We start from the raw sequence: 12,483 nt of genomic DNA on the forward strand, positions 1-12,483 counted from the left end.
TGTTTCCATATCTTGGCTATTGTGAATAATTGTGCAATGAACATGGGAGTGCATATATCTCTTTGAGATCTTAGTTTGAATTCTTTTCGATAAATAACCAGATATAGGATTGCTGGATTGTATGGTAGTTCAACTTTTAATTTTTTATCTCCATACTGTTTTCCATAGTGGCTGCACCATCTTACATTCTCACCAACAGTGTGCAGGGGTTCTAATTTCTTCACATCCTCACCAACACTTATCTTTTGATTTTTTGTTTTGTTTTGTTTTGATAATTGCCATCCTAACAGTTGTGAGGTGATATCTCACTGTGGTTTTGATTTGCATTACCCTGGTGATTAATGATGTTGAGTACCTTATCATATACTCTGAGCTTTCTTTGAGAAATTGGTAAGTTGGTTTAAATGCTTCCAATGATATTCAGAAAAGCACCACCAAAACAGAAAACAAAACAAAAAATTAAAAAAAAAACACTTTGCATATGATTTTCACAAAAAGTGATACTTTTCAACTGAGCATTAGGAGAATGTTCACCTGAAATCTGGGCCAAAATCACTGAGACAACTGAGAAGAAAATTCCGACTCCAAAATCTGGAACAGGCAGCACAGCTGTGAAGCCAAGTTTATGGGGCTTACTAGGGCAGCAGCTGGGCATAGACTAAAGAAAGACGATAATTCCAGTGCTTTGGAAGAAAGAGTGTGATAAAAAGCACAGCTTAATGTTCTCTTGGTGAAGCAAAAAATCGTATTTAAAAAAATCACTAACTGATAAGCACTTTAAATAACAATGTCATTTTTTAGACACTGAAAAGTTCATGTTCTTCATCTCCCCCACACTCATTACTGTCATTCACAGATCAGCGCCAAGTCAACTTTTCAGTTCCTTTCGATTTTTAAACTGGGCAGTAGAGTTACTTAAATAATGTTTCAATTTGTTGAAAAAATTTGATTTAAAATAGGAAAAATAAATAAGGCCCAAGTCTAAATAGCATAACGTTTAGGAAAGAGGGATTATGGAATTTAGCATTTCTTATGTATCCTTAACATTAGACCTTAGGGCAAAATGCTGAAATCAGACTCAGAGAGGAGGAAGCAGAAAATCTAAAGATATATTAAAGTTTACCTAGGTTGAATTATCTCTTCAAATGTTTTGTTGCCAGATATTTCAGCCTTAGGCTGATTATCAGAGGGGTCTTGGAAAAAAAAAACACTGAAGTATTACCATGTGATGTTAAAAGTAAATCAGGTCATGAATGAATAAATCCAAGGAGTATATGGCTTAAGAGCAGAGTGATCTGTTAATCCTGTATAGCAGGTGAAGCTTCATTATTGTCTCATACCTCCCTTTTCTAAATCCTGTCTGTATTTCTCCAATAATACTCCCTCACCACCTACTCTCCAATTGTCAAGACACTTATTCTTACTTAAAAGAATTAATAATCAACAGAAAAAACTGAACCAGATTCTTTCAAGTAATAATAAATTCAAAACAGATTTGTATGTGTGGAAATGGGGGCTTCATCCACTTTACTGAGGTGTTATGGGCCTGATTATTTTTATGAAAATCTTACACTTGTGTATAATTTTATGAAAATCTGATAATCATATGTTGCATCCTGGCATGACAAAGCTTCTGAATATTAGTCAGTGGAAGAAAACCTGCATCCTAGCCAGGATAACAGAAGAGGAGATTCATCCCAGACTAAATGCATGGAAAGCATACTTGATTAACATATTATGAGATATATCTGGTCAATGGTTATATACATGAGATAGAAAATGTGTGCAAGGTATGGGGTTGTGGTATATCAAAAAAAAAAGAAAGAAAGAAAGAAAAGAAAAAGAAAGAAAAGAAAGCCCAATACTTGGAATGGGCAAAAGAGATCACTGGACATCCTTTCAGTGGAGTGATAAGTTTTACCTAGTGAACCCTTGGAGGAATATCTGATTTCATGGGGGTGTGCACTTTTTATTAATTTTATATAACTAGGCTATTTCACAACTCTCTAGGGCTAGAGGTTAACTTATGGGAAAATAATAGCAATGCAAATCTTCATTGCCTATAATATGTATGAGCTCTAATGTAAATGTATTATTTGCTAGGGCTGATATAAAGAATCACAGACTGAGTTACTTAAACAGCAGAAATTTATTTTCTTACTGTTCTGTTCTGGAATCTAGAATTCTTAAATCAAGGTGTTGGCAGGGTTGGTTTCTTCTGAGTCCTCCTTGGCTTATAGATGGCCATCTTCCTCGTACATCTTAACATGGTCTTCCCTCTGTGTCTGCCTGAGTCCTTATCTCCTCTTCTTATAAAGAAACTAGTCATATTAGATTAGGACCTACCCTAATGACCTTATTTTAACTTAAATTACCTCTTTAAAAACCCTGTCTCCAAATACAGTCACATTCTCAGGTACGAGGCATTAGGAATTCACTGTATAAAAGTTTAAGGGGGTGCTTCCCTGGTGGTGCAGTGGTTGAGAGTCTGCCTGCCGATGCAGGGGACATGGGTTCGTGCCCCGGTCCGGGAAGATCCCACATGCCACGGAGTGGCTGGGCCCGTGAGCCATGGCCGCTGAGCCTGCGCGTCTGGAGCCTGTGCTCCGCAACGGGAGAGGCCACAACAGTGAGAGGTCCGCATACCGCAAAAAAAAAAAAAAGTTTAAGGGTACACAATTTAGCCCTCAACACCATATTACTTAATGAATTGAAGAAAATCTCTGAGAGGGGCTCATTTATATTTGCATGATATCATATGGTTTTTCTTTTTTTGAAAATGTTAATTTATCTGGAGAGAGATAAAGAATATGCTGCAGCTGGTTAAGTCAGGTTCTATATGTTGACTGCAGAAAAGTAAGCTCTCATCCTAGGTGTAGTCATGAGATTTAAAAAATATTTTGCTCAATACCTATGTTTGTGCCTGACATCTATTGTTAATATTAATTATATTAATAAACAGTGATCAGGCTTGGATGGAATCTCAGAACAACCAAAAATCTTCAGAAAGATTGTTACTTCAGCTATATGGAAAACAAATCCTCATGCTAAAAAAGAAAACCCACACCCTCAAGTTACAAATCACCTTCAGTTCTTCCTCTTCTTAACTATGAGAGGAGAAGGAAAGCATTAAGGGAAGGGAATCTGATGTGTGTTTTGATAACAGACTCTGATAACAGACTTTAATAACAGCTCTCTGTGGAATTCTACAGTTGTCACTGTACGTTATCTTCCTTTATTAAAGCTTGCTTTATAAGGCCTGCTGGGACCAATATAGGTTGGAATGGCTGGTAACATTCTCCAGAAAATGAAGCTGATTCTAGAGGGCTAATGGTATAGTGGGGAAAGGAGTGAGAACACTAGGTACGGATATTGAATTTACCAGGTTTAGGTCCTAGGCTGGAAGAGAGAGTGAACTTCAATCATTTCTAATGACTCACAACTTGACAGAAATCGGTACTCCTTATTATATAGATTATTTACATGCTGAAAAATAGGATATAGTTCTGCTTATCTTTAAGGTCAGTCATTTGAAATTGTGTACTTAATTACTTACTAAGAGGAAATGTATCATTAAAAGGTAAAATTTGGAAAATTTCCTACACACGTCAAAAATGTTAATGCCATTAGAAGAAACAATATAGGGCTGCCCTGGTGGCACAGTGGTTAAGAATCCGCCTGCTAATGCAGAGGACATGGATTCGAGCCCTGGTCCGGGAAGATCCCACATGCTGCGGAGCAACTAAGCCTGTGCGCCACAACTATTGAGGCTGCGTCCTAGAGCCCGCGAGCCACAGCTGCTGAGCCCGCGTGCCTAGAGCCTGAGCTCTGCAGCAAGAGAAGCCACCGCAATGAGAAGCCTGTGCACCGCAACGAGGAGGAGTCCCAGCTCAGCGCAACTAGAGAAAGCCTGCACGCAGCAACGAAGACCCAACACAGCCAAAAATAAATTAATTAATTTAAAAAAAAGATTTAATAAAAAAAGAAACAATATAAAACACTGTGATAAACCACCATAAGCATTCTTTTACTAGTCAATCCGAAACTGCTACAATTTTCTAAAATAATTTTTAAGTTCCCAATGACAGCATGCCAAGTTGTTGGCAAGATAATTCACTCCAAAGAATCAAACAGTTTAAAGTCTCCTTAATAAGATACATTCTGCCTATAAATTTGAGCTGGTGAGCTCCTCTAAAAATAATCTCAAGGTGATTTGCAATTTATCAATCAAGTAGTTTCTGAGAGCAGATTTACTCAGCAGTGGGCCAAATAACATTCTTTCTCTCTCATTTACTTACCCCAGGCCTCAGTTTCTTCATGTGTAAAGCAAGAACAATGGCAATACCTAACATACAGGGCTGTTATGAAAATTTCAAAGTGGATATATGTATATGTATAACTGATTCACTTTGCTGTACATCTGACACCAACACAACATTGTAAGTCAACTATATTCCAATAAAAATTTTCATATATGAAGCTTGTCCATAGGAGTGTTCAATAAATGGCATTTTTTCCTGTATAAATAAATATATGTATTTTATTGTGGATACCCAGTGATGATGTAAATAGGGGAGTATCATGTTTAAGTGTTTATTTTATTAAGATAACTAAGGCATCAGTTTGCATGATCAGGGTTGATATGCATGATAGTAGCCATAGAAATGTGGTAGGAAGACTATAGTCTTGTAGGAGCCCAGATAAAAGATTATGAAAGCCTAATTTAGGGCAGTAAAATTAGTAAAGGTAGAGAAGAAGAAATTATACCTATGAGAGATATTAAGAATCTAAAATTGTCAAACTTGATCACAGAATGGTAGAGCAAGTGAAGGGAACAGAGAAGTCAAAGATATATCCAGATTTCTGGAATATCAAATGGATAATGGTAACAGGGAAATCTAAATACCCTGCAGACTCTTAATAATCTGCTTCTTCCCGAACTCTTTGACCTTATTTTACAGTATAACTGATATAACAAGAAAATTTTAAAAATACATAAACCAAAACACATCCTTAACCTACTTAAATCTCTTTAGGGCATCCCACTGCTTTTAAGATAGTCCAAAATCTTCATATGGTCTAAGATTGCCATTACTAAGCTCCTGTGCTCATGTCTCTGAGATTATGTTACGCCACTTTTTTTTTTTTCAGTTTTTAAGCCTAAATCACAGCAACTGTCTTTCCGTTTCTAAAGCACAGCAAACACTTTGGAAACTCAGACTTTCCCACCTCCTGTCCCTCTGTCTGGAAGCTACTCTTCGCAGTTCTCCATCTGGCCTCTCCTTCAACATCATCCCCTTAGAAAGCACTTCTCTGGCCCCCCAGTCTAATATAGACCTCCAATTTTTTTTATGACATCAATGCATTTATTTTTCTGGAGGACACCTCTTACAACATGTTATAATACATTTATTTGTTTAATTATTTACTGTACACCACTTCCAAATATTGTCAACTGTCAACACAGGGGTCATGTCACTTTGCTTTAGCAGCTGTGTGGACATCACTTACCATGGCATGTAGTAGGTAGGTAGTACATATATGTCTGGGAAAGAATGAATCTCCAATAGGAAATACAGATATCCATGACTTGAAAACTATCCAAAATGAAAATGTGGATTTGTAAACATGCTACTCACAGGGTAATTAGAACATTTGGAGTTAATGTGATGAGTAAAGGAGAACAAATAGAAGGAGATGTGGACTAGGATAAAATCCTGAGGCATGCAAATACTAATTTTTTTTTAATTATAAAAGTGATACATGTTTGTTGGAAAAGTAAAAAAATAAAAGTTCTAGTATAGGCTACCCCAACTAGTCCTATAGGGAGCCACTGTTAACCATTTGGCGAATACCTCTGAATATATATTTTCAGAACATATGGACATATAGGCTAAATAAATAAATAGAGAAAATAGTGTTCAGCAGAATTGCTCCCAAGTAGATTATGCTCTTTGGTCTAGGAAAAATTTTTACTAGACAACTTAAGGTAGAAGGTAAGACCCCCTAAGGGACTGAAAAAACTGAAGTATGTGCAAAATAAGGAAAAATCTTTATTAAAAGAGGGGAATAATTTGTCTTTATCTCTGAAGAGATAATAAAAATTAGATGGAATCAAGGGAGATAGCTGAAACTTTTTGGACCCTGGACTTACATTTCTCCTCTACTTCCCCCCAAATTTTAGTAAAGTTCCAAAAGAAAAAAAAAAAAAAACTTCAGGGGGTATGTGCATGTGAATATGTGCTCCAAATCCATCTTCATTCCTGGGCAGACATAGAGGAGAAGGTATCAGAAATAAAAATTGTGGAGAGGTTGTTTACTGTCCCAGTCACTGGAAATGGGTAATGGCTGAATTTTATAAAATTTCCTAGTAATATCTGGATAATTTATGTATACTTTTTAAAACTCTCATGGAAGCATACTCTAGAAATTGTTCAGCAACTTCCTTTTACCATTTTATCACAACATTCATTCCATATTAGTACATATAGATTTTAAAATCCTTTCTTTAAACAGCTGACTCAAAACCCATTGCACATGATTGTTTTATCATTTATTTCTTATCCCATATTTATGGACATGGAGATTGTTTCCATATTTTGTTTATTGCACAGTTAAGCAATAAATTGAACAGTATTTCTGTGCTTTTTCTAAGTATTTTATTCCTAGATTCCTTGACGTAGGATCTGGTTCTGTACATTAAGCATTTGCTTTCCAGAAGCATGCTAATTTTTACTTTCACCAGCAGCATTTGGGAGTTCCTTTTTCACCACATCCTCTAGCTATCAGTACTGTCTATTTTCAATTCTGTTAAAACAAACTTTGTCAATCTGATCAATGAAATAAGTATAGCCTGCCATTGTTTTATAATAGCAGTACTTTAATTATGAGTTAAGTTGATCATATTTTATGTTTATTATTTTTATTTTTATTTGACTGCTGTGTTGGATATCTTCTGTTTGCTTCCCAGATCAATCTGATCTCTTCTCTTCTCTATTCTGTTCTCCTTATTCTAGTGTGGACAGATTACGTCAGTTAGCCCTGGCTCCCATTTGGTTTCAGCTGAGCCTGAGCCTCAATATGCCTTCATCTCCTGATACTGTAGGTGGGTGGTGGGGATCAGCCTGCTTGCTGATGGGAAACTAATTATATTAGATCCCACCTGTCATGAAAGATACTATACTTTGTTCTCATGATATAAGATATATTCAATATATGGATCTGCCATCCTTCTCAAAACAACTTCTGCTGATAAAGGGAGGAGACAAGAGTATCTGCAAGGTTTTTGACCAGAGCAAATAGATTAACAAAATTCTTGACATTTACTGAAATGAGGTGCACTGTAGAAGCTGCAGTGTTGTCTAGAAGTTTGAAGATACTGTGGGGTTTTATGTTCAATTTAATACATCTTTTGGGGGTTTATAATTTACCTCATTTTTTATTGAAGTATAGTTGATTTACAGTGTTGTGTCAGTTTCTGGTGTACAGCAAAGGGATTCAATTATGTATATATATATATATATATATACACACACACACACACACACACACACACATATATGTGTGTGTGTGTCTGTATTCTTTTTCAGATTCTTTTCCATTATAGTTTATTATAAAATATTGAATATAGTTCCCTGTGCTATACAGTAGGACCCTGTTGTTTATTTTATATACAGTATGTACCTGCTAATCCCAAACTCCTAATTTATCCCCCCTCCCCCTCTTTGGTTACCACAAGTTTGTTTTCTATGTCTGTGAGCCTGTTTCTGTTCTGTAAATAAGTTCATTTGTATCATTTTTTAGATGCCACATATAAGCAATATTATATGGTATATTTGTCTTTCTCTTTCTGACTTACTTCACTTAGTATGATAATCTCTAGTCCATCCATGTTGCTGCAAATGACATTATTTCATTCTTTTTCATGGCTGAGTAATATTCCATTGTGTGTGTGTGTGTGTGTGTGTGTGTGTGTGTGTGTGTGTGTGTGTGTGTGTATATATACCACATCTTCTTTATCCAGTCCTCCATTGATGGATATCTATGTTGCTTCCATGCTTTGACTATTGTAAATAATGCTGCTGTGAACACTGAGGTGCATGTATCTTTTCGAATTATAGTTTTCTCTGGACATATGCACAGGAGTGGGATTGATGAATCATACGGTAACTCTATTTTTAGTTTTTTTAAGGAACCTCCATACTGTTTTCCATAGTGGCTGCACCCATTTACATTCCCACCAACGGTGTAGGAGGGTTTCCTTTTCTCCCCACCCTCTCCAGCATTTATTATTTGTAGACTCTTTGATGATGGCCATTCTGACAGGTGTGAGATGATATCTCATTGTAGTTTTGATTTCTCTAATACTTAGTGATGTTGAGCATTTTTCATGTGCTTATTGGCTATCTGTATGTCTTCTTTGGAGAAATATGTTTAAATCTTCTGCCCAGTTTTTTATTGGGTTGTTTGTTGGTTTGTTTTTTTTTTTGTTATTGAGTTGTATGAGCTGTTTGTATATTTTGGATAATAAGCCCTTGTTGGTCACACCATTTAATTTCCCTCTTTATTGAAACATCCATTTAAGTTAGGGATGCCAATTAGACTTCAGGTGAAGATTTCCAATAGACAGTTTTATATACGAATGTGAAATTGAGAATTATTGACCATAGATATAGCTTGTAAAGCCTTCAGCATATAGATAGTATGCTATCACATGAACCATGATGAGATGATCTAGGAAGTGAGAGTCCACAGAAAAGTAGAGAAGTCTGAGGGCCAAGCTGTGAGACACACCAGAGATGAGAAATCCTAGAGCAGAAGGCAAACCTGAAAAGGAAATGAGGGAGGGTCATGAGGAAAAAGGAGAATCTATAGGAGGTGGTATCTTAGAACCAAAGTGAGATAAGTCTTTGAAGAAAGAGTGAATAACTATTGCAAATGTTATCTATAAGTGTTGTTAAATAAGGACTTAAAATCCACCATTAGATTTAGCAACATAAATGTCGTTGGCCACTTTGATGAAAGCTGACTGGTAGAGTGCTATGGGCGAAACCGTGATTAAAGGGGCACAAGAGAAATTATAGGAAAAGAACTGGAGACTGCAAAATAGGCAACTACATACTAGCTCTAAAGAGAGGTAGAGAAATGGTAGGACAACAGCTTAGATCATGGAAGGGATTTTTTTTTTTGACACAACAAATGTTACAGCATCTTGTGTGGGTGATAGAAAAGATATACTAAAAAACTTAGTTCCTTATCATAAATTTTGCAAATATTATGTCAGCCTTTGTCTTTTGCCATTGTTGGTAGAAGCACTAGCATTTAAAGGGTAAGATCAGAATAGGAATTCAAAAAACTTTGAGAATTCATCATCTGCTATATAGAGTGAGATAAAGACTGCTGAAACCAAGCATCAAGAACGTAGAATAGTTTACAAAGTCAAAGTAGAGCCAGGGGGTAGAAGCTACTGGAGATTTATATTAATTCCAGAGGGATTTCATGATACTAAATATATGATAGAATTCTTCTGCAAATCTTTTCTTCCAGGTTGATTGAATCTTCATGGTAGGGGTGTGTGTGTGTGTGTGTGTGTGTGTGTGTGTAAGCAAACTGGAGAGGAAACATGCAAGAAACAGAAAAAACAACCAGTGTCTTTTTCACTCTCAGACTACAATGTCCTTCCACTGTTACTAAATCAATCTCATGGAAGCCACAGCCTTTAATACTGTTCCAAGGGTGCTGGGTGCTGGAAACTGGTAATGTTTAATCACTCTCTCTAAGAGTGAGCTTTGATTCTCTTGGATCACTTCAGGAAGAGAAGACGCCAACATGTTCATCTCTTTCAAGACAGGCATGGTATATATTTTGAGGATCTGACATGTGAAGGTAGTCTTTAAAACTATTTTGTCATTGTAGAATCAACATGTATATTTATAAAAATAAAACAAAACCTAGATTATGGAACTCGTAAGCCAGAAATTTGAAGAAATTTACATATGCGTTTTAATATAAAAATTTAGTGACTTAAATGCGTACTGTATCCATCACAACCCAGATCCCTTTTAAACTGCATAATTGCAACTACTCTTCTATTACCATCTGCCATAAAAACAGTATTCACTGAAAAAGAACCAGATGTGGTAAACAAATTAACACGTGCCATTGTCAAATGGTGCTGTTCTAAAGTGTATAAGTGACATGGCAATTAATGCCTGTGAACAGCTGGTTTTAAAGAGTATTGAAAGTGATTACTTTGTCCCATAAATGGACCAATCCACAGATGTTTCAGGTTGTGCTCAGCTGTTGGCATTTGTAAGTTATATTTTGGAAAACACTGTGAATGAGAGCATGCTGTTCTGTAAAACTTTTCTGGATGGCATAACAGAAGAAGGAAATTTTTTGAGATATTTCAAGTGACAGCACAGGTTTTAGGGTAAGTGAGATACAGTATACAGTTCTTAATATGGATTCAAGCAAATCAAAGCTGGGGGGAGGAGAGCCTCCCATTGCCTGATGCTTTCTGGATATATTGTGCTGTCCACCACAGTCATCTCAATGATCATGTCTATGGAGAGGTGTGAAAAAATGGCATCACTTGTCAAAACTCTTCTTCTTGCAGATCTTCAGTGGCAGTGATGGAAGAATTTTAAATGAGCTGATTAAAATGTGCTCAAGTGTTACCTTTCTTTCTTGATCAAAAATTAAACTTGACAGACTAATTAATAATCCATTAAGATTTACAAGGCCAGCTACCTTGGAATATCTTTTTTCTCACCTTTTGGCTGATATAAACATTTTGAGACCAAGAGGAATGCATCCTTATTATTCCTGACAAAATGGAAGCTGCCATAGAATTTAGTCAATGAAATTAGATGGCAATATTAGGCTTATTTTTGCTAAAAAAACATATAACCACGTACCAAATTTATCATTCAATGACCATTTATAAACCAAACTGGAAAATATTGTATGTTAAAAAAATAGAGTTGACTTTCTCAAAATAATTATAATTTTTGTTCCATAATTACATTATACTGTAGATATGGAAGTTATTTTTGCATATTTATCTTTAAATGTGAATTACTTATCATTTGTCAAAATAGAATCTAAGCCTTATTGTTACCCAATGTCGTAGAGATCTATTTGATTATTGACTCTATTCCAAATGTATCAGAAAATATATTCAGATTACATATAGTGCTGATTTGAGAAAAAATTTCAATCAACTGCTTCACATGTCAAGGAATTATTATAATTGTGGTAGTTTAGTAACATAAATTAACACCCTGACTGTGAATTAAAGAAAGCAATTCCCAGCATTAAAATCAAAGAGAACTGTGTGTTGTTTTCCAACTCACCAAAAACAACCAGAGTTCAAAAAAAAAAAGGTACTTTCAAGCAAAGATTCTTAAGTAATACAGGTGAAGGTGGTGAAGCATGAAGAAGCAGATTTCAAACCACATAAAATAAACAAGGGTTCTATTTTACTACTCTTCTCCCCCATTGACAACACCTGCACGTTCCTATCCACTCTGCAACTTCAGCTGCTTTCTCTTAGAGTTCTACTTGAAAAACAAACAAACAAACATAATGGATCCCTGTGTCTTTCATGTGTCTGAAGTAAGAAACAGACATCAATTTATTGGAAGAAAATGTAAAGGAAATTTGATTAGTGGTCAAACACAACTGAATTCTTTCTTTGTATTAGTATAAAGAAAAGAACTAAATTTTCTATTTCTATATCTAATACCCATATGGACATAATAGAATAACAGAGACCAGATTTACTCCTCTACATTAAACAATGAGAGAACAGAAGATATTAAATAATGTACATTGTACCACAGCCTTAGCAGGATGATAATCTTTGAGAGAAGACAAACAAAATGAAGTGAGCTCTTTGATGGCTCATGGATACTATGTAGAAAACATTTCCAGAAATGTGACTTGAGAGACTCATTTCAGTTTCTAAGGTGGCGAAGGTGGATAGAATTTGCAAGGTAGAGGGTCTAAAGGAGTGAGCTGAAGGGTGGGGGAGGCATAGAGAGAGAAAGTTAGAAAGAGAAAGAGAGAGACGGAGAGATTGGGATCTGGAGATATGCAGAGGTTTCCTCTTGGGAAACTTGAGTTTGATGAGCAAATGCACGTGCTTCACCTGAGTATGATCAGCATGTGCATAAGCTGGGGAAAGAACCACTGAGAAGGGACTTAGAGAACCGTGATCAAAAGTCACACAGGGAATGGAATAGTTTGTTGTCAATAGACCAAAGCAGAAAGGCCTTCAAATGCATGTGATGCTGAGTAGAGTCTCAGAAAGAATTGCTTCAGTAATGAGCTCATATTAAAACTATCCTGTTCTGGATCCACCTAGCATAGCAAACCTCGAAAGAATCAAATTGTTACCAGCTGCATGCAGGATAATATTTTTAAAATATTTAAAGGCATACAAAAACTTTAGCACTCAATCACAACATTCACAATGCC

General features: G+C 35.9%; 1 protein-coding gene across 1 annotated transcript in view; it reads left to right on the forward strand.

Annotated features, from left to right (window-relative positions):
* The window catches only part of LRP1B (LDL receptor related protein 1B), a gene marked incomplete at its 3' end in the record, with an annotated part of 2,330,707 nt that overhangs the window by 166,377 nt on the left and 2,151,847 nt on the right, over window positions 1–12,483 (forward strand). The window lies entirely within an intron of this gene.

This window comes from Mesoplodon bidens (assembly GCF_964165515.1).
Source record: "Mesoplodon bidens genome assembly, chromosome: 8".
NCBI classification, from domain to species: Eukaryota; Metazoa; Chordata; class Mammalia; order Artiodactyla; family Ziphiidae; genus Mesoplodon; species Mesoplodon bidens.